General features: G+C 51.2%; 1 pseudogene; it reads right to left on the bottom strand.

The window, feature by feature from the left end:
* Positions 1 to 178: 178 nt before the first annotated feature.
* LOC136524451 (receptor kinase-like protein Xa21) lies at positions 179 to 22,698 on the bottom strand (annotated as a pseudogene).
* Between the last annotated feature and the right edge of the window lie 734 nt (positions 22,699 to 23,432).

Here is a 23,432-nt window from a genome sequence, read left to right as displayed (position 1 = left end):
AATTCAACTACTCGTGTAGTTAGTTTACCCGCAGGTCACCAAACACCTGTAGAAAAAGGTTGCAACCCTTAGGGAAACAAAGTAGGATCCAAAATTTATCTCTTAACCATCAATTACAACTCATGTCCTAGCTTTAACCACACTGCCCATATATTAGAGACAAAACATAAGAAATCCTTCACACTTCAGCTAACTGACAACGACCCTTCAAGCGGAGGTGATACTGAAACTTGTCTCTAATTGCTTGCAACTCTTTCAGAGCATCTCCGATTGATGGGCCATCTGTTGGCACCTCGTCTGAATAGCAAATCCCAACTTGCAGAATTGAAGTGATGCACGCAATTCTCACGTTTCTCATACTGCTGGAGTTTGAGCTGATTGGTTAGCTGTTGATCTACAATAACACTGACTTTGTCTAGTAGTGCCATTTGAACATAGTTTCGAAGCCTGATGGCTCCTCCAAATTCGTTGTCTGTTGGTCTTTTTCCAGTCAACATCTCCAGTAATAGTATGCCGAAGCTGTATACATCACCATGAGTGGAGGCTTCATTGCCAAGTCCATACTCTGAAACCAAACAACATGAATCCCTTTTAGGCCACGTTCGGCTGGTTAGGAATCAAACCTGGCCGGAGGATCCCTTCAATAATTTGCATAATGATGGAACAGTTCCTGGCCTGGAATGGCCCGGAACACGCTAACCGAACGGGGCCTTAATGAATTTGTTTTTATGGAGAAAATTTTGATATATATTCATACAATAACATTAGTATAAAGATGATTTCCAGACCACTAAGTTTACATATTTATTTTAGTGTCTAACTGTGGACGTGTTTCGGACTGCGGTGCGGCGCTGTGCAGCGCTGTATCGCGACCACGGCCTCCAGCCCACGGCATGGAAAACGCGAGTGCTAGTTCAATCTCGAGGTTTTTTGTGCCTTGTGCGGTGAAAAGAATCAACGATACCGTGATGTGTTTTGTGGATATTTTTTTTTTTGATTCTCACGGTGGGGTGGCCGCAGATCCAATTCAATCGGAACAAACATGCCCTACAGATTTTAAAGATTTTAGCTTGTTCACATTCTTCAAATTTTAGTTACTGTTTAGCTATATTTACATATCTAAGTAAGTAAAACACCCAAAGTACCTTAAATTTAGTTCTAACCTATATTGTTGATTAATTAGAAGAGGGCGATTAGATGCACACCTAGAGCTGCATAACCAACTGATCCTCTCATTGATGCTTAGCCACTTGATTCATCTTTGTCTTGATGCAAGAACCGTGCTAGTCCAAAATCACCAACGTGAGCAACCATGTCACAATCCAAGAGAACATTGCTTGGCTTAAGATCACAGTGAACAATTGGCATTGGTGTATGTTGGTGTAGATAATCAAGCAAGGATGCCACATCAATTGCGATGTATAGCCTTGCAATCAGTTCTAGTGACTTCTGTTCACCGTCTTCTTCCATGATATGTTGGTGTACCCATTGGTCCAAATTTCCATTTGGTAGAAACTCATATATAAGGGCCTTGAAGTCATGGCCTTGAAAATCAATACTCGAGCAGACGGTTAATATCTTTACAAGATTTCGGTGTCGAGCACATCTCAAAGTGTTGCGTTCTGCAAGAAAACTTTGAGATGCGCCACGTTGCATGAGGTTGAAAACCTTAACAGCGACAACTGCATCCTGACCATTTACTCTCATTCTACCTTTGTAGACTGATCCAAAGCTCCCTGTTCCAATGAGGTTTTCAGATGCAAAACCATTTGTTGCATCGGCCAATTCAGGAAAGGAAATCCTCGCATATTGTTCACTCAAGGTGGACCTTTGTATGTTTATTGCTTTTGTCTTCTGGCTCCTTTGATGGAGTATGTATAGTACAAATACTAGTGTGACAAAAACATGCACTGCATATGGAGACTATCATGGCAAGTTTCTGATGTGTTTTGCTGGTGGTGTGGTTCAAGCAGGGTGGTAATTTCAGTTGATGGATACCACCAAATAGGCCATCATTCCCAGTGATTAAGATTATAGTTGCATTCTCAAATACCCCATCTGTTGGAACTCCACCTTGGAGTTTGTTGAACGAGAGATTCAATAAAGAAATACCCGTTAATCTGGCAAGGGTCTTAGGTATGGCCCCAGATAAATTATTGTAGGAAAGATCAAGCCTGAAGAGGCCCCTTAGAGTTCCTACTGATACTGGAATTGTCCCATGAAGGATGTTTCTAGATAAATTGAGATATACTAGACTTTGACATTCGTCGATAGAGTTTGGAATCTCACTAGAAATCATATTATTAGAAAAGTCAATCTCATTGAGATTTTTTAGGTTGCCCACTTCTGATGGCAAAGTCCCTGATAAGGAATTATATGCAAGATTCATGGAAAATGACAACGTAGATATGAAAAATAGTTCTTTAGGTATTGATCCGGAAAAACTATTGTGAGAGAGATCCAAAACTTCTAAAGGGCAGTTTTTGAGACTTGAGGGTTTAGGTCCACTAAAGTCATTAACACTAAGAAGAAGTTTAGTAAGTTGAGTTAGGTTGCCTAGGGCAACAGGGATGGGACCTGACAAAGTGTTTTTTGGTACAGATAATCTTTCCAACTTCTTGAGTTTGCCGAGAGATGATGGAATAGGGCCTAGAAGAATATTTTTATCCATGTCAAGTGTCTTTAGATTGACAAGGTTCCCTATTCTCCCGGTATTGTTCCAGTTATCTTATTGTCTTCTATGCTAAATGTTGTAACATGGCTTTGGCGGGTGGCGAAGGCCCCCGGCAGTGGGGTGTCGCCAAGGCGTCTTCGACCGTCTTAGGGTGGAGACCCGGCGCTGACTAAAGGAAATTTCCCGGCTATGCTCGAGGGGTGCTGAATCTCCTTTTCATCGCGGACTCCGCCAAGGCCAGGCACGCATACCGCCGACCGCTCGGGCGGGCGTCTCCGGTATTACGGGCGGAGGCCGCCTTATCTCTAAACTAATCAAACAGACGATCTTGCCTAAGTGTGCGCAGGTACTCAAGCGAGGGCGCTCGCGGTCCGCGCAAGCGCGCCAGCATGGCCCCTGCGTGGCCGGGCGGAGACCTACAGATGATGTCTCCGCCCGGACCGGCGGAGACTCTCCAAGGCGACGGCGCGCCCCTGAAGGCGGAGGCCAGCGGCCGGGCGGAGACCTGCAGGTGATGCCTCCGCTCGGACCGGCGAAGATTCTTCAAGGCAACGGCGCGCCCCTGAACGTAGAGGCTAGCGGCGAGAACCATGGCCCCCGCGTGGCCAGGCGGAGACCCACGGATAACGTCTCCGACCGTCCGGCGGAGACCCGCCGAGGCAGCGGCGCGCCCCGGGAGATGAAGGCCAGCGCCGGGGATCCAGGCCTTTGGGCCGAAGACCAAGCAACAGTGGGCCGACTGCTCACGGAAGCCCATTACTTGGAGACGGTATGGCAGGATTGCCCCGCGAACAAGAGGCTAGCGGCAGAATATTCCAGGAATGTACTGTAGCAGTTGAGGGGCATTGTAATAAATTCTGTTATGTGGTAGTTGAGTCCTATAAATAGGGGACACTTATAACCGTGGAGGTTGGTTGGTGAACGAGTTAATGAAACCATAGTTTTCTGTGGTATTCCCTTACTCACCACTCTCCCCCTTATCGTTCGTATCCCGAGCCTCCGCCCGAGGCCGACCGTCCGACGGGCGGAGGACTCGGTCTTCGCCACGTAGATTGAAACCGCTAGTTTCAACACTGGCGCTCACCGTGGTTGAGCCAAGGCAAACCAACGATGGTAGGGAAAAGAAAGACCACCACCAGAGCAGCAGTGACCACGGGTCAGCGAGGAAGGCCTAGGCGCAACATTCGTAGCGCCTACGCAACCTCGCCAGCGGAGGATGACACCAGAGCAGATGCCCATGGTCAACCACCAGAACCCCAAGACCAAGAGATTCAAGATCCGGAGGCCCAACCAAACTCAGCCACAGCACCCGAGCAAGAACTGCAACAGCTACAAGCATAGTTGCAAAGAGCGCAACAAGAAAGGGACAGAATGGCAGCAGCATTCGTAGCAAATCAGCAAGCTATTCAAGCGTCAGCACAAGCAGCAGAAATAAGGCAGCAGTTGGTAGTCCTACATGCTGAGATGCTAAGTATGCAGCATGCAGTACCAGCGACAACCTCCGCAATCCTAGCCTCTGCAGCAACACCAACTGCAGCCATGCTTCAAGGTTCTACGCCAGTGATCAGCCAGCCGACGATGCCACCTCAGGTGATGCGGAGGCCTATTGATCCCAAGTCCCCACTATCTGAAGGCATACAACAGTCGCCATGGCCAACAGCGTACAAGCCAATCACACTACCCAAGTTCAACAGAAAGACTGACCCCCATCAGTTCATTATGAGTTACGAGGCAACAGTAGCCTCCGCCGGCGAAGACGATGCCGTCCTGGCAAAGTCATTTGTCATTGCAGCCGAAGGCGACGCGCTGGCTTGGTATTCTATGCTCAAACCAAGCACGGTCTATTCTTGGGAGAACCTCCGGGACAAGATATTGGCAAACTTCAAAGGGCTAACAGCGAGCGAGAAAAGGATGGCTTGAGGGTCGATCTCGCCAAGGCCCGGGAGGCGGAGGTTTTGTTCGCCGAGTAGGCCCGTAGGGCGAATGAGCTGGCCGAGGGTCTCCGGTGAGAGCTTGCCTCCGAGAAGGAGTCCGCAGCAGCGGTGAGGGAGCAGCTTTCTCTGATGACGAGGCATTTAGACTCGGTCAAAGGAGTCCTTGCTGCGACCGTTGGTCACTATCGGGCCATCGTCGCTGAGCTTGGAGGCGAGACCTCCGCTCCTCCGGAAGAAGACAGCGTGTACGCCCTCACCTCCTGGCTAAAGTGTCATCTTGCGAAGCTCCCTGGTCTGATCAATGGTTGCACGGACTACGGGGCGCTAGCGGGAGTGGCGAACTATGCCAAACTTTTGGCACGCGGCGGTTGTACGCACACTGAAAGTATTCCGGAGGGGGCGCTGCATCGCCATTGAAGCAGCGATCAAAGGCCTCCGAATCGGGCCGTTCGCAGCACACTTAGCAAGAGAGAAACCAACCTCCATTCAGCAGTTGTATGACGAGTTTGAGAAGTACTGCAGATCAGACAATGACCTACGCAAGAGGCTGGAGGAGCAAGGTCAAAATAGACAACAAAACAGCAGCAAAAATTCCTAGAAAACCTATACGAACCAGAATGTATCAAATCAGAAGCCAGGCTAGGGGCAAGTGCTCAGTATCGAGGGTCAACCCCACCCCGAGCAAGGGCAACAGACAGCGCCAACACGGCCAGAGACCCAGACAAAGAACCAAGGTCGGCAAGGTTACCAAGGCAAAAACTGAAACAGAAACCAAAGCTAGAAACAACGCAGGCCATATTGCGTCTTTCATGGCAAAAACGCAGGGCACAGCACCAAAGATTGTCCGGAGGCAAAAGAAACACAAGAAAGGATGAAGAACAAGCAGACTGCCCAACCTCTGACACAGCAGAGCGCAAGAGAGGTCAACACCACATACACAACTAGCCACCAGCAGCACTGCCCAATGTACCCAGCGCTAAACGCAACTCAAATACACCCCTCCACACTGGCCTCTGCCTATTACCCAAACTTCCTACCAGCATGGCGGTCATCACCTTCGTAGCAGCCTCCGGCAGGCAACTACAGGTCGGAGGCAAGCCTGACCTACATAAACCCAAAATCTCCCCATATAACCTACCTCGAAACAAACCCACCGGAGCAAAACAGAATAAGGTTTGAGCCTCCGCAGCCACAGCACCACATGCAGCAACTGCCTCCGCCACCACCACACAACCAACCCCCAACACCAAAAAATGAGCCAAACCCAGAAAACCAAGTCAACCCTCATGGAGCACTGCCAACAATAGGCATGATATTGCCAATCGTCGGAGGATCATCAATGGAGTTTCAAACAAAAAAGCAGAAAAAAGATCACCTCCGCCTGGTAAACAATGTAGCAGTCCAAGGCCCGGCGAAACACACAGATTGGTCCAGAGTCCCAATCACCTTTACAGAAGAAGATCTCTAGCTAGAGAGCCACCCTCACGCAGACACAATGGTAATCAAGACAAACATAGCAGCATGGGAGATAAGCAGAATACTGGTCGACACGGGCAGTTCAGCAGATATCATCTTCGTAAATACATTCGACCAAATGAAGCTCAGCAGAAATCAACTACAACCCTCCGAATCCCCTTTAATAGGATTCGGAGGCAAGCAGATACAAGCATTAGGAAAAATCTCACTCACAGTGTCGTTCGGAAACCAAGCGAATGCCAGAACCGAGTACATAACCTTCGACGTCGTCGATCTGTATTACCCATACAACGCCATCTTGGGCAGAGGATTTACAACCAAATTCAACGCAGCCCTATATATGGCCTACCTGTGCATGAAAATACCAGCACTCCATGGTATTATCACAGTCCGAGGCAGCCAGAAAGAAGCAAGAAACATAGAGAAAGCTATCTACAGAGCCCAAAGAAACATCAATGCAGTCGAGTCGGCGAACAAAGAACTAGAGCCTCCGGACATGCCCAAAGGAGAAACAGATACGGCAGGTCAAGAAGAGACAAAGCTGATACCTCTAGAAAAAGAGTTACCGGACAGGAAAGTAACAATCAGCTCAAAATTATGCAAGACAGAAGAGGAAGAGCTCATGGCAACCCTAGTCAAAAACAAGGACATCTTCGCCTGGTCAGCCTCCGACCTCCAGGGAGTCAGCAGGGACATCATACAGCACGAACTAGATATCAACGAAAACATGAGACCAAAAAAGCAGAAACAGAGAAAAATGTCGGAGGACAGAATCCTGGCAGCAAAGGCGGAGGTGCAAAGACTGCTAGATGCAAAAGTGATCAGGGAAGTCAAGTATTCAGAATGGCTTGCAAACGTAGTCTTGGTACCAAAGAAAAATGGCAAAATGAGAATGTGCATAGATTTCACATATCTGAATAAAGCTTGCAAGAAAGACCCTTTCCCATTGCCAAGAATAAATGTCTCTGTCGACAAGGCAGCCAGATGCCAGAGGTTCTCTCTCCTCGACTGTTTCTCTGGGTATCACCAAATCTGGATGAAAAAAGAAGACGAAGACAAGACAAGTTTCACCACCCCATTCGAGACATACTGCTACACCAGAATGCCGGAGGGACTCAAGAATGCCGGAGCAACCTTTGCCAGAATGACAAAGGGGGTTTTGGGATCACAGCTAGATAGAAACATCATAGCCTATGTCTACGACATAGTGGTCATGAGCAAGAACAGGGATGATCATGTCTCCGACTTACAGGAGACCTTCACCAACCTCAAGACAGCTGGCCTCCGCCTCAACCCAGAGAAATGTATATTCGGAGTCACAAAAGGGAAGATGCTCGGTTATATCATAAGCAGCGAAGGCATCAAAGCGAACCTGGACAAAACCAGAGCAATAATGGCAATGGCAGAGCCCAAAAACAAGAAGGAAGTACAAAAGCTAATGGGAAGAATAGCAGCGCTCAACAGATTCATCTCAAAATCAGCAGAACACAGCCTACCCTTCTTCCAAGCCCTGAGGGGCGGAGACAACTTCGAATGGGGTCCAAGCAGTCGGAGGCATTTCATAACTTGAAAGAGTATCTGGCAAACTCACTGATGGTCTCCGTCCCAAAATCAGACAGCCACCTATTGCTGTATGTGGCGGCCTCCGACCATGCAGTCAGCACAGTCTTAGTCCATGAGCTAGAAAAAGAATCAGGCAAAACTCAAAAACCAGTTTATTTCATCTTAAAAGCACTGTCCGGAGCCAAACTAAACTATACAGAGGTAGAAAAAGTTGCCTACGCAGTGCTGATGGCATCAAGAAAACTAAAGCATTACTTCCAAGCCCACGAAATCTCAGTTCCAACATCTCTGCCACTACAAGACTTGCTCAGAAACAAAGAAGCCTCCGGCAGAATAGGCAAATGGGCTACAGAGCTATCTCAGTTTGGAATCTGATATGTCCACAGAACAGCAATCAAATCACAAGCATTAGCTGATTTTGTAGCAGATTGGACACCTCCAATAGAGCCCAAGATACAACCAACAACTCAAGGCTGGATAGCATTCACGGATGGAGCCTAGGGCCAAGCCAGAGCAGGAGCCTCCACCGTCCTAACGGCACCCTCTGGCGTCAGACTGAAATATGCAGCAAGGCTAGAGTTCAAATCAACAAACAACATAGCAGAATATGAAGGCCTGATCTTAGCACTGAGCAAAGCAAAGGCCCTAGGGGCAAAAACATTGACAGTCAAAATAGATTCTCAAGTGGTCACTGGCCAAGTAGAGAAAGAATACACAGCAAGAGAGCTAGAACTCATCAAATACCTATCCATTGTCAGAAATTTGGAGCAGAGATTCGAGGGTTTTACCCTGAAGCACATCCCAAGATCAAAAAATGCAGAGGCAGATGAACTGGCAAAGGCTGCGGCAAACAACCTGCCACGGCCTCCAAACACTTTTTACCAGATCTTGAAGTCTCCGGCAACTGCGGAGACATCCAAGGCACTAAAACCCATACTACACCTGCAAAATGAAGATTGGAGAAAGGTGATAACAGAATTCCTAGAAGGCAAAACCACCGAAGAAGATGAAGCAAAAGCAGCAAGAATACAGGCCAGGGCAAGAAATTACACAATCGTAAATGGCGTACTGTACAAGAAAGGAGTAGTCCAGCCTCTCCTCAAATGCATATCGCAGAGCGAAGGTATAGAGTTGCTTCAAGAAATACACTCAGGAATTTGCGGGTCGCACATTGGCTCCAGAGCCCCATCAGCAAAGGCAATAAGGCAAGGCTTTTATTGGCCAACACACATACAAGACGCAGAGCAGACAGTCAGAACATGCAAAGCATGCCAAACATTCTCTCCAGGACAGTCAAAACCATCGTCGGAGACCTAGCTTATACCTCCGATATGGCCGCTGCAAAGATGGGGGATGGACCTGGTCGGCCCATTACCTCCATCCCAAGGAGGAAACAGATTCGCAGTAGTGGTAGTGGAATATTTCACAAGATGGATAGAGGCAAAGCCGCTGGCAAAGATAACCTCAGAAACTATCAGAAAGTTCTTCTGGCAGAACATCATTTGCAGATTCGGTGTACCAAGGATCTTAACAGTAGACAATGGAAAACAATTCGATTCAGAGAACTTCAAAGAATTCTGCAAAAGCATAGGGACAAAATTAGCCTTCACCTCGGTATACCACCCAGAGTCCAATGGAGCAGTGGAAAGAGCAAACAGAATAGTCTTTTCAGCAATATCAAAAACACTGCTAGGCCTACGCAAAGGAAAATGGATAGATGAATTACCTAGAGTTATTTGGTCACACAATACATCCGTCTCAAGAACAACAGGATTCACACCATTCAAACTACTTTATGGAGAAGAGGCCGTGATGCCAGAAGAAATAAAGCACGAAAGCCTCCGCACAACAAGTCAGCTGATGTTGCAAGATGAAGAATATGCAAAAGAAACAATAGAAGCCACCAGACTGGAAGCAGTCGACAACATTGCAAAATATCAGTCCCAAACCAAGAAGTGGAGAGACTCTCAGGTGGTAAGGAAAGACATAAAACATGGAGACCTCGTACTCAGGAGAAAACCCAACGCACAACTTGTCGGTAAGTTGCAACCGAAATGGGAAGGCCCATACACAGCAACGGCAGCAGGCTGACCTGGTTCTTTCCACTTGACCGACAGCGAAGGTGTCACGACAACCCACACATGGAATATTGACAGCCTTCGTAGATACTACATCTAGGCAATGTAACAAAGGGCAACCTCCGCAAAATATAAGCGGAGGCCCCTACATGCATTTACCTTAGTTTTTTTACTTCATTCAAAACAAAATGTAAAAGAGCCTGCACTCTTTTCCTCACAGGGGAACTCCAAGTGGAGGTGAGGTTTTTAATGAGGCAGGCTCAATGTAAAAATCCTCTACAAGTATAAAGAGGTAATTCCCCAAAAGAACGGCACAAAGAACCCAAAACCGAAAGCGGCCAGCTCTGGCGCCGCAATATTCGGTAAACAAAAACCATAGGTCCTTTCAAAGCGCCAGCCATAGGCAAGGGCAATTTCAAACGACCTCTATAGCCAAACAGGCCTTCGCCCTTGACAAAGACCTGACCAAAGTCAGGCATCAAGGCAAAAATCTTTGGCCAAAAAGGCCTCCGACCCTTGACAAAGACCTGACCAAAGTCAGGCATCAAGGCAAAAATCTTTGGCCAAAAAGGCCTTCGACCCTTGACAAAGACCTGACCAAAGTTAGGCATCAAGGCAACAACCTCGGTGGAGCAGGCCCCCGACCTTAACCATAAAAAAAAGAAGAAAAAAAACTAGCGTCAGGGGAAACAAATTTGTGGCGCCAGAACTAGGAAAAAGGTCTCCGCTATCCGAAACAGGAAAAACAGAAAGTGTCTGACAAAACACTGCCACCACTACGGCGCCAGGCCTCTTTACTTCAAAGATCTCAAGGGGAACGAATAATTCAGGCAACATATAGGCCATTAAAGCTAAGATACGTTCCACCTAACAACGTACAAAAATGTTAACGCTCGAAAGCCACCACCCCACTATAAAAACGGATTCCCCCCGTGGCCTTAAGAAACTCAGTCAGCATAAGGCACAAGGGGGGAGCAAGGCATAGCACAGGCAAAAACCATAGAAATAGCCATGGAGGCAGGGGTCTCCTTAGATATCCAAATCGGCCGTAGATATTGTATGAAAACTTGTAAAATCAAAGGCAACGGTAGACAGTCGGAGACAGTGGGAAAAGAGAGAGGGCCTACGGCACGGTGATGAACAGCAAAGGCCTACGGGAGCAGGGGGATATCGCACGAAAACTCGTAACATCCCCCTGACGCCGGAGACCTAACCTACCATCCCCAAAGATCAACCATGTCCCACGGGTGTGCAGCGTCGGAGACCCACGCCTCTAGACAGCTAAAACACCCAGCTAAACAAATATCTAGAGTCTTCGCCGTCTGCACAAGCTGCGCCAAACCCCCAGCCGGATCAAACGACGAATCGGCAAACCTCGCTAGGCGGACTTCAAGTACGCCTCCGCCGGTCGAAAAGCTGCGGAGACTTCTACCCCGGCCATCAAGCAAACTCAGAGAATGAGAAAAAATGGGGTGAAGGTCCTGGCCACCACCTCTGTATCGTGCTCGATCGCCCAAGCAAAGGACAACGGTGCGCGAGCTCAGGACTAGACGAGATATGTAAACTACCACGATGGGCTTGAGCCACCGCACAAACAATCAAGAAAGTGAACCTGTCTTGTATTCCATAAAGCGTCGAGAAACATTCTTACAGGACACCAACTTGAAATAAAATCCTAACTACTGTGGCGGAGGTCCGCGCCAAGCGAGCGTGCGAGTAAACCCAGCGCGCTCGTCGTCTATGTCAAACCTAACCGACTCAAATACATCGTGCACAATGCTACGGGGGAAGGCCGAACGCCAATACTCCCAAAGCTCTCCGCTCACATAAAATACCATCGTTGTAGAGAGTCAAAGGAGCAACGTCTTGCGCAGGCTCCCAATTCAGAACCTGCGCAAGGTTAAAATTTTCCACAACCATTCAGAACAAAATAAACTTTATTCACAAAAGCCCAGTTGGACTGCAAGGTACACGCTAAAACAACTAAATGCTACAAAGAGCCTAGACCTCCGGTGCATCAGCCGCAGCAGAAGTCCCTAGAGCGGAGCTCGCATCAGCTGTGGGTGGGCACGATGCCTGCGGCCTCCGACCACCGCATCTGCCGACCGTAGATCCCCCCGGAGCGCCACCAGCGGTGGAGGCACCAACCGTAGTCGCCGAGCGCGAAACCGATGGAGGCCTGCCCGCAAGACCCTTCTGCGCATCCTGCAACGTAGGCCAGAATGTCAGGGGCAAAAGCAACAAAAGCCTCCGCAGCATCAAAAAAAAAGGGGGGCGACTACAAAGACTATAAGCACCTTCGCCCTCTTGTCCTCCGCCAATTTCCGGGCAGCAGATCTCCCAAATGGAGCCCAAAAGTGCCCGATGAAATTTCTCAAGGTTTTTCGCAAACCAAGAGAGGTCTTACCGAGCTCCTCTGGACCAGGCAGCGCCCCATCTGGAATACTTTTGGTGTGCATACACCCGCCGCGTGCCAAAAGTTTGGCATAGTTCGCCACTCCCGCTAGCGCCCCATAGTCCGTGCAACCGTTGATTAGACCAGGGAGCTTCGCAAGATGACGCTTTAGCCAGGAGGCAAGGGCGTACACGCTGTCTTCTTCCGGAGGAGCGAAGGTCTCGCCTCCAAGCTCAGCGACGGTGGCCTGATAGTGACCAACGGTCGCAGCAAGGACTCCTTTGACCGAGTCCAAACACCTCATCGTCAGAGAAAGCTGCTCCCTCACCGTTGCTGCGGACTCCTTCTCGGAGGCAAGCTCTCGCCGGAGACCCTCAGCCAGCTCATTCGCCCTATGGGCCTGCTCGGCGGACAAAACCTCCGCCTCCTAGGCCTTGGCGAGATCGACCCTCAAGCCATCCTTTTCTCGCTCCTTCTCCGTCAGAGACAGGCGGAGAGCCGTGAGAGAGTCTGACAGACCCCCTTTTTCACCTTCTAGGCGCTCGATTTCCACCTTGAGCGCTTCGATCATGGCGTCACTGTCGGAGACCTCATGGGTGCAGCGCTCTTCCATAACAACACCCGTGTGATACCCCTGCGACAAAAAAACCCAAAGCGATCAGCAACGGAATCAAGAACAAGTCTAGAAACGAGCGCACAAAAAAAGATAATAAAACAAGGAAAAGGGCAAAACCATCGGAGACAAACCAGGCTCTGGTGTTCCAGGTGAACGCGAAGAAGCTGGAAGAAATCCATATCCCTCAGACGCTGTTTGAAGCGATCTGTTCAAAGAAGAACAAACAAACAAGAAACGATGAGGTGAGAAAAGCAAATCTCACGTTAAACGCACCAACAGCCAAAGACCACCTCCGACGTCTCCAAGAATGGCAAGATAACACTCCTCCCAACCTGAGATTGAAGTGTTGGAGGAGCCTGTATAAAAACAACAACCACAACAACAACAATAGCTTAGGTCAGAGGGCAGATCACAAACAGGCCAGATGATGATCAAAATGAAAACATTTTTACTTACTCGGACCCGACGCCGTCAGCCCCGGTTGCCCTGGACCGAAACTAGCACCAGCGGCGGCTGCTCGCTCCTCCAGGGTGAGAAGTCCAGCCATGACATCACCTGCAAAGCAGCAGATGCATAGTGTCGGCACTTAGCACAATACGCAAAGGAATGAACTGGGTGAAGACAATAAACAGAAGGATGTGCACCAAACAAACTTACTCATAAAGAGCCCAGGCAGGGCAGCTTGCCATGCCCTCTGAGCAGAAGTCTCCACCGTATCGTGTGGCGAAGGCCCAAAGGGGCGGACTTCCTCAGCCAGCGGCCCGGCGGGCAGAGGGCTCGAAGAAGGCCGAGCCGCCGGAGCCTCCTCAGTAAGAGCGGCCTCTAGCCGCCCTACGTCGGCCGCGGGTGCGGGCGAAGCGCGATAGTGGCAGAGGACGAAGGAACATGCCGCAGGATGGCCTCCGTGTCCTCTTCATAGCTTGAGCACAGCCCGCCAAGAACGTCGGGCATAGGCTCGGTGGCGCTATCCTCTGGCCATTCACCGACGCTCGTAGCACCATGCGAGGAGCACGCTAGGACAACGCCGGTGTCTGGACGCCCGGCACCGCTCACAGCCCCGCTCGTCGGGCACACCGGAGCTACGGGAGAGCCACGATCCCCTCCGCTCGCAACTCGAGCATCCGCTGACGGGGCAGAGGAGCTCTCAACGTCTTCGCTACTGGTGGAGGTAGCGCCCGCACTGCCAGCAGAAGACAAGGCCGGCGCGATCAACGGGGCTCCACTTTTCTTCTTCTTTTTCACAGGCGCCCGAGAGCCGACGGCGCCCTTCCTCTTTTTAGACTCGGCCTCCACTGTAACATTTTTTGCGTAGGCCTTCTTCTTCTTCTCAATCGAGGCTAGGACCTCAGCAGGAACCTCGCGCTCCCGGTAGATGATCCCGACCTCCTCAAAAACTCGATTGAGCCGCGGCATGGTGCTTGCCATGGCCATCCGAGATGTGTACTCACGCTCGGAAATCTTGCCAACCAGCCCTATGGTGGCCTCCTTGACTTCGGAGACGAAACCGTCCTCCGTCACCCCCTCCCCCAAAGACCGACCGAAGCGGGGGAATGGAATCCCGGCCTCCGGGCCGAAAACGGGAACCTTGACCTGTTCTAGCTGAAAAGCTGGGTTGTTTTTGCCCAAGGGCCAGTAGTTGGAGGCCATGATCTCCTCCACCAGATCACGACCACCAGAGTAGCAGCATGCTGCCGCAAAAGCCTGATCACAGGCTTCCCACGTCGGAGACACCTCCTCCGGCGGATCCACGCGCGTGTGTGACGCCATCTCCTCCATCCAAGAAGTCAATGGATACTCCGAGACCTCCTCACCATCCTCAGTTGTGCTGCGGACCCCGTAAGTCTTCACGTAGAACCATTGCTCTAGCCAGCCGTGGACCCACTTGCCCTTCTGGCAAAAAGAGATCTCCAGGCGGTCCACCCCTTGGTTCCTCTTGGACATGAAAGTGCAACTACCGTACTGATAGGTCACTTCCACCTCCTTGCCATCTCGCACCTCCTTCTTCTTCTTTGGCTGCTTCTGCAGTTCATAGTACGTGCAAAAGGTGTCCACATCCGGCTCGGCACCGTAAGAGACGCACGCCCAGCAGAATTTGCTAAGTGTCAGGAAAGCAGTGGGAGTCAGATGATGGAGCTAAACATTGAAGGTCTCCAACACCCGGCGAAGGAAGGGAATGTAAGGAAACCGGAGGCCGCAGGTGAAGAAGTCCTGAAAGACCACCGCGTATCCTTCCTCCGGCTCCGGAACAGTCTGACCCGGCGGAGGGATTTTCACCCTAGAAGAAGGAAAACATGACTCCTTCAGCATCTCCACGATTGCCTCCTCAGTAATAGAGGACGGGCCTAAGTCCCAAGATTTTATCGCCATGTCTCCGGAGTCTGCGGTGATCAGGTCTCTGATAGATGCAGAGACACTCCCCAAATCCTCCTCCACCAGCTTTTCCAACTCCAACGCGGAGGCAGAGGCAAGCATGCACTCCTCAAAGCGTGCACCCCAGCCGATGGCCCTAACGCCGAGAAGGTGGCAGTAGGGTCCGGAGAAGGCGGGCTGGTGAGTTTGGGCGGAGGCAGAAAGGAAAGCCACCGCGACAGCAACCTAAAGCGCGAGACGCGAACAGAAAGACAGAACGCGCGAGGGCAGCAAGAGGCGAAAGCGAAGAGGGCAGAGAGCGATTTCTCGAACGCAATGAAAGCGAGTGAGCGGCGTGTGGGGGGACCCCACCGCCGAAAGCACCCTTATATAGGCAGCGGGCAGGCGTTTTGACTCCTGCCACACAACGGTCATCTCTGAAAGATTCGCCCGCTGCACAACGATCACCTCCGAAAAAGTCGCAGGGAATGCAACGAACACTGACACAGCGGAAACGTCCGCAACGTAGGGCAACGGCTAGATTTGCCGCCCAACGGCTACTCTCGACGAGACCAATGGCTACGCCAGAGCGGGCCAGGGGGGAAGTAGCAGGGCCTCGCTCGAAGACACCGAAGGCGGCCTCCGCCCCCGCGAACGCCTTCGGCTAAGGCATTTTGAGCTCACGGCACGCTCTGGCGAACCATGGTCTCAAAAGGGGGGAACTGTTGTAACATGGCTTTGGCGGGTGGCGGAGGCCTCTGGCAGCGGAGTGTCGCCAAAGGCGTCTTCGACCGTCTTAGGGCGGAGACCCGGCGCTGACTAAAGGAAATTTCCTGGCTATGCTCGAGGGGTGCTGAATCTCCTTTTCATCGTAGACTCCGCTAAGGCCAGGCACGCATACCGCCGACCGCTCGGGCGGGCGTCTCGGGTATTACGGGCGGAGGCCGCCTTATCTCTAAACTAATCAAACAGATGATCTTGCCTAAGTGTGCGCAGGTACTCAAGCGAGGGCGCTCGCGGTCCGCGCAAGCACGCCAGCATGGCCCCTGCGTGGCCGGGCGGAGACCTACGAATGATGTCTCCGCCCGGACCGGCGGAGACTCTCCAAGGCGACGGCGCGCCCCTAAAGGCGGAGGCCAGCGGCCAGGCGAAGACCTGCAGGTGATGCCTCCGCCCGGACCAGCGAAGATTCTCCAAGGCAATGGCGCGCCCCTGAACACGGAGGCCAGCGGAGAGAACCATGGCCCCTGCGCGGCCGGGCGGAGACCCGCGGATAACGTCTCCGACCGTCAGCGGAGACCCACCGAGGCAGCGGCGTGCCCCGGGAGATGAAGGCCAGCGCCGGGGATCTAGGCCTTTGGGCCGAAGACCAAGCAACAGTGGGCCGACTGCTCACGGAAGCCCATTACTTGGAGACGGTATGGCAGGATTGCCCCGCGAACAAGAGGCTAGTGACAGAATATTCCAGGAATGTACTGTAGCAGTTGAGGGGCATTGTAATAAATTCTGTTATGTGGTAGTTGAGTCCTATAAATAGGGGACACTTGTAACCATGGAGGTTGGTTGGTGAACGAGTTAATGAAACCATAGTTTTCTGTGTCATTCCCTTACTCACCACTCTCCCCCTTATCGTTCGTATCCCGAGCCTCCGCCTGAGGCCAACCGTCCGACGGGCGGAGGACTCGGTCTTCGCCACGCAGATTGAAACCGCTAGTTTCAACACTAAACAATTCCATTCCTATCGACAAATTAGTAATTGATTTTGGTAGCACGCCTTTGAGTTTGTTGGAATCCAAAGATATTTTCCTCATACTGCTACAATTGGTTAGACTAGCCATGAAGCCCCAATCAGCATCATTTGTTGCTTCAAACTCACTTTTTGCTAGCAACACTACGGACAGGTTCATTTGGTGAATTCCCAAGCACTGTGGAATTGTTCCAGACATGAAGGTGCTCACTATTTCAATATTTTGAAGCATGGAAGCATTGCAAATGGATGACAGGAGGTTGCCATGAAATTGATTATCTGATATAACGAATCGTTTGAGTTTGGATAGCTTGCTTGTTGGTCCCTCGGCTGCCCTGCACAGGTATGCAGTAAGCTTACCAGCACACACAGTCACTATGGCTAGAGGTAGAAGAAGGGGTGAGAACAACACACACACACACACACAAGCCCAGCGCTGGCCGAAAGCTCTGCTTCTGAATGTTTATGGCAACTGAACTGATTTGTTGCATTGCCTTGGGTTGTTATATATACAGGTCCTAGTACCTCTACCAGGTACATAGTTGTTGGTGAGTACAACAAATACCTACTCCTAAGGTACAAGGGTACACCAACTACCTACTCCTAAGGTACAAAGGTATACCAACTACCTACTCCTAAGGTACAATGCTTACCTCAGCTATCTCTACTCTACATGGCTGAAGTAAACCACTACTACTACAGTAGTAAGGAGTGGACAGCTGATCTGACCAGCTTCCAACTCCTAACAGGGACTGGTCGGCAGAGCCGACCAGTTTCAAACTGGGATGCAGCGGATTATGTCTAACAATTCTTCCCCTAATCCTGCTGCTAACCCGATGTCTTGACCTCATCTATGCCAATCATCTTCCTCAGCTCCATGAACCGCAGGCACCAGAGTGACTAGGTGAGGATGTTAGTGAGTTGTCTGCCGGTCTCAACAAACTCGATGACGATCTGCCCTCCGTCGACACAGTCCCTAAGGAAGTAGAACTTGATGTTGATGTGCTTGCTCTGGTCGTAGAGAACCGGATTCTTAACGAGGGCGATGGCGGGCTGGTTGTCCACCATCAGTGCTGGTGGGTGAGCTTTCACATCGGTCAGCTCGCCCAGCAGTCGGCGTAGCCACACAGCTTGGCACGTCACTGTGGCCGCCACACGTACTCTGCCTCGCACATGGATAGCGCCACCACCATCTGTTTCAGCGATAGCCATAAGATTGGAGCTGACCCGAGGAAGACGAGCACGCCAGAGGTGCTCTGCTGTCTATCGATGACCCCCGCCATGTCTGCATCGCTGAACATAGTGAGCTGTAGCCCACTTTCATAGGTCTTGGGGAAGACGATCCCCTAATCCACCGTCCCCTTGATGTAGCGCAGCAGTCGCTTCACCGTGGCCCAGTGATCCTCTCGGGGATCCTCCATGAAGCGGCTGACGCAGCCCACGGCGAACGCAATATTCGGACTTGTGTGGGCTAGGTAGCGTAGAGCGCTGATGATGCTCCGGTAGAGTGTTGCATCTACCCTCACCACGGTACTGGCCATTGTTAGCTTCAGCCGCTCCTCCATCGGAGTCACGCATGGCTTGCACTCAGCCATGTCGCTCTGCTCCAACAGCTTCGAGGCGTACGCGCTCTGACCGAGCGTGAGCGCCTTTTTCCCCTGTCTCACCTCGATGCCGAGGTAGTAGGAGAGCACGCCGACATCGCTCATTCGAAAACGAACTGCCATCTCACGCTTGAAGCTATCGATGTCCTCCGCACGCATGTCGATGACGATCAAGTCATCCACATACACACCGATGATGAGCTCCTCCTTCCCCCTGTCACCGCGTGTAGAGCGCGTGCTCGGTTGCGCACCACATGAACCCAAGCTCACCCAGCGTGGCGTCAAGCCTGGCGTTCCACGCTCATGAGGCCTACTATAGCCCGTAGAGCGCCTTACGCAGTCGGAGCACCCTGTGCTCCACTCCCTTGACGGCGAAACCCAAAGGTTGCCTGATGAAGACCGTCTCCGCCAGCTCGCCATTGAGGAAGGCCGATTTTATGTCCAGGTGATGGACACGCCAGTCCTTCGCTGCTGCCAAAGCCAGCAACAGTCAGATAGACTTCATGCGCGCTACCGGCGTAAAGACTTCCTCAAAGTCGATGCCCTCGTGCTGGATAAAGCCTCAGACGACGAGACATGCCTTGTGCTTGACAATGGCGTCGCGCTCGTCTCACTTGACCTTGTACACCCACTTCAGGCCGATCGAACGGCATCCTAGAGGTGGATCGACGAGCTCCCAAGTCTCGTTTTCCTCGATCGCCTTCATCTCCTCTAGCATCGCCTATCACCAATTTGCATCGCGCTCAGCCAGCGCGAACATGGGTGCTTCGTCTGCACTAACAAGAAGCAGCTCTGGGTCATTGAGCAGCCAACCTGCCAGACCTGAGGACCCAGTGCCGCCGATGATGTTGTCCAGCCTACAGAACCGTACCTCCTCTCTGTCGTAGAAAGCATCCACGAACTCAGTGATGTCGCTTGGAGGTGAGGCGAACTCGATCGACATCAATGGAATCCCCTGTTCCGCCGGAGTGATCGGCACAACACCCAGAGTGCTCGGCACTACTCCTGGATCGCTCGTCACCACTCCTGGAGTGGTCGGCACCACCGCAGGAGTGCTCAGCACCAGTCTTCGAGTGATCGGCACCACTGCAAGACCTCTCGGCTCTGCTACGGGAGCGTTTAGCACTCGTCCTAGAGTGGTCGACACCACTGTAGGACCACTCGGCACCATTCCTGGAGTGCTCGGCACCCCTCCCGGAGTGCTCGACACTGCCCCAGGAGTGCTCGGCTCTACTGGAGTGGTCGGCACCTCCTCTCCAGTGTCTCCACCACCGTGGATGACCAAGTGCTCAATGACGGTGCTGGTGAAGACACCAGCTTTCCCCATGCTTGCACTGTCCTAGTCCTAGGCCGCCTTCTCATTGAACACGACATCGCGCGAGACAACCACCTTACCTCTGCGTGGGTCGTAGAGCCAATACGCCTTGCTGCCTTCCTCGTAGCCGGTCATGTTGCCGTCGAGCTCGAAGAAGACTTCCTTGGAGCCCATCATGTGGTTGTTGGCGCTAGAGTCCAGGTACCACCGCTGCTCTGCTCGTCGCCCACACATCGGAGGTGGACTTGGGTGCGTGGTTCGTTGAGGTTGACAGCCTTGAGAGCCTTGCCGTGCACCTCTACTGCCATCACCTCTCCCTTCTCCTTGGCCTCAACGTCGTGCAGTGCATAGAACATCACCATCAAGAGAGTGGCCTCATCATCATCATCAGTCAGCGCTAGATAAGCCTCAGCCTTCTTCTCCTGCTTACGATTTGGGCACTCCTTTGTCCAATGGCCCGTCTTCTCGCAATGTTGGTAGGTGTTGGAGTCGACCTTCTTCTTCGAAGAAGCCTTGCCGCGGCGCTTGCCATCGCCACCACGGCTGGAGGAGGCTTCCCCGGACTTCTTCTCCTTCATCCGGGCAACCCACTCCTCCTCTGTCAGTAGCAGCTTGCCGCTGTCCGTCGTTGTTGTAGCCTGCTCCATGCGCTCGTCTACCGCCCATAGACAGTCTGTCACATTCTCAATGGTAAGGGTGGATAAATCTAGCATCGTCTCTATAGAGAGAGCAATCTGGATATACTTCGTCGGCACGGAGTGAAGGTACTTGGAGACCGTCTCTTCTTCATTGATGGTGACGTTGTAGCTCCTCAGCTTGCTGATGAGCGACTGCAGGCGGAGGAAGAAGTCCTCCACCGACTCACCATCCTTGAAGTTGAGGTTCGCGTACTCCTGTTTCAGCAGATGGGTCGTCGTCTTCTTTGCGCGGTCGAGCCGACGTGCATCGCTGTAATGGCCTCACACGCCTTCTTAGCAGAGTTCTTCGCCCCCAACAGCTCCCTGTACTCCGCTGGCACAACAGCGAGGATAGACTCCAACGCTGACATGTCTTCTTCTTCGTTGTCGGTGCCCTTGTCAATGGCAATCCAGAGCCGTCGGGCTCTGAGCGTGACCTTCATGGTCACCGCCCACTCGCCATAGTTGGTGCGAGTCAACGTTGGCCAACTAGTGCTGCTGACCTCCCGCACCGTGCGAACGATGACCTCCTATCATGGCTGGGCAGCCACAGCAGCGCCGCTACTGTCGTTCATCTCCAAATCGTCCGTCATCGTCAGCGGTTAGTCCGGCGACGGCGCTTGTATGGCTTTGATACCACTTATTGGTTCCTCGGCTGCCCTGCACAGGTAAGCAGTAAGCTTACCAGCACACACACTCACTATAGCTAGAGGTAGAAGAAGGAGTGAGAACAGCACACACACAGCACAAGCCCAACGCTGGCCGAAAGCTTTGCTTCTGAATGTTTGTGGCAACTGAACTGATTTACTGCATTGCCTTGAGTTGGTATATATACAGGTCCAAGTACCTCTATCAGGTACATAGTTGTTGGTGAGTACACCAACTACCTACTCCTAAGATAGAAAGGTACATCAACTATCTACTCCTAAGATACAAGGGTACACCAACTACCTACTCATAAGGTACAAGGCTTACATCAGCTATCCCTACTCTACATGGCTGAAGTAAACCACCACTGCTAAGTAGCAGGGAGTGGACAGCTGATCCGACCAGCTTCCAACTCCTAACAGGGACTGGTCGGCAGCAGTTTCAAACTGGGATGCAGCGGATTATGTCATTGCTGCCCGTATCAGGTGGGAAAACACCAGTCAAGTTGTTGTAATTGAGAACCAGAACTTCAAGAGAAGAGAGGTTGAACATCGAATGGGGCAATGATCCTTGTAGCTCGTTATTGTTTAGATAAAGTCTGTTGAGGGCATGGAGGTTTCCAATGGAATGGGGTATCGAACCTGAAAGATTGTTGTCCGTGAGAGAAAGAACTGTAAGAAGCTTAAGATTTCCTAAAGATTCTGGAATTTGACCTACGAAACCGTTGTCCTGGAGATCTATGATTACTAGCGAAGAAAGGTTTCCTAACCAAGGAGGGATGGTTCCTTCTAGCTTGTTTGCTCCCAACCGAAGAACACAAGAGACGAGAGGCCTTGCATTGGTGGAATGCTTCCTTCTAGTCGATTTAATGCAAGACTAAGAATGGTCAATGCTGAGAGGTTTCCAAGTGAAGCTGGGATTGTTCCAGATAATTGATTGGCACCTAGAGATAAACGGGTGAGATTGACAATGCTACCTATCTCTATTGGGATTTCTCCTGTCATGTTGTTATATTGTAGGACGAGCTCTTTCAGACTCACAATGCTTCCAATGCTAGAAGGGATTTTTCCCACAAGCCTATTTTCGTCTAGGTAGAGCTGCTTGAGATTTTGCAGTGAGCTGAACTCGCTTGGTAGTTCACCCTGTAACTTATTAGTATCAAGAGCGATGATGACAAGACGACTGCAATTCGCAAGTGATGGTGGAATATATCCTTGGCTAGAGTTTTGACTAAGTACAAGAGTCTCAAGGTCATGGAGATTACCAAGCTCTGGTGGCAGGATTCCATGGAAGTGATTCGACGAAAGGTCGAGCTGCCTCAAGTAGGTTAGGTTGCCCAAAGCCGTGGTGATGGTGCCAACAAGGTTGAGCCCGACGAGGTTCAAAGCCACCACACGACCAAGTCGTCTTCCTTTCAAGCCGCATGCCACACCAGGCCACTGGCACATGGGAACAGACAGGTTGCCCCATTGCACCAGGGCTCCCGACGGGTCCATACTCACGTGTGACTTGAACGACATGAGCGCGCCATGGTCGGTGATATTGCTGCTTGTGGACACAGAGCCAGGAGAACATGCAAGGAAGACAAAGGTGAGCAAGAGCGGCTCTCGGAGTAGAGCCATTGCTGCTGATGGAGCTCTGAATTTGGTTGTTTGTTTTAGCAAGGACTGGGATGACTGGGCAGGGTGTGTTTGTTTTAGCAGAAGGCAACTCGTGGTACCTCTTATTTTATATTCAAAGGTAGCACTTCCCACTAGATTCAGCTAGAATCTACCTGTAGTCAAAATTTTCACAGACCAGAGACGAAGACTAGATCAATTTGATGTCCCTCCAAATGGCAGCTGGTGGGAAGAAGACGACTCGTAATATACTTTGAACGAGTTCAGTAGACTTTTGGTCAGTTTCACCACAAGGGAAAGGAAGGGATCCTAAATGAATGAACCAAAAGGTCAGAAGACCTTGTTGTGGATGGCTCGATGCCGATCAAAACGACGTGAAGAAATTGGAGATATGCGTAGCGTGCATTGATGAGTCCACCCTTTTGCGTACCAAGGCAAATAAAAGCTGATAATGAAAGAAAGTAAGCAGTGGCCACTATAGTTGACGATTACAAAGGCACGATGGCAACTTGCCCCGGAGCCGGAGTCCGGAGATACGTTGCCCAGTGTGGACGGGAACCGGCACGAGACTGTGGACCGTGGGCCAGGAAGAGCCGCAGAGGCTGGCATATTTCAGACCGTTGTTTCCCCTGAGATTGCACTGTAGGAGTACAAACCAGCATTTCAGACCGTTTTAGCTCTGTCGGAAAGGCTAGAGCGCATGAAATGAATCCACGAAGAATATGCAAAACAAAGAA

This window comes from Miscanthus floridulus, chromosome 18 (assembly GCF_019320115.1).
Source record: "Miscanthus floridulus cultivar M001 chromosome 18, ASM1932011v1, whole genome shotgun sequence".
NCBI lineage: Eukaryota > Viridiplantae > Streptophyta > Magnoliopsida > Poales > Poaceae > Miscanthus > Miscanthus floridulus.
This window is presented reverse-complemented; position numbering and strand designations above follow the sequence as displayed.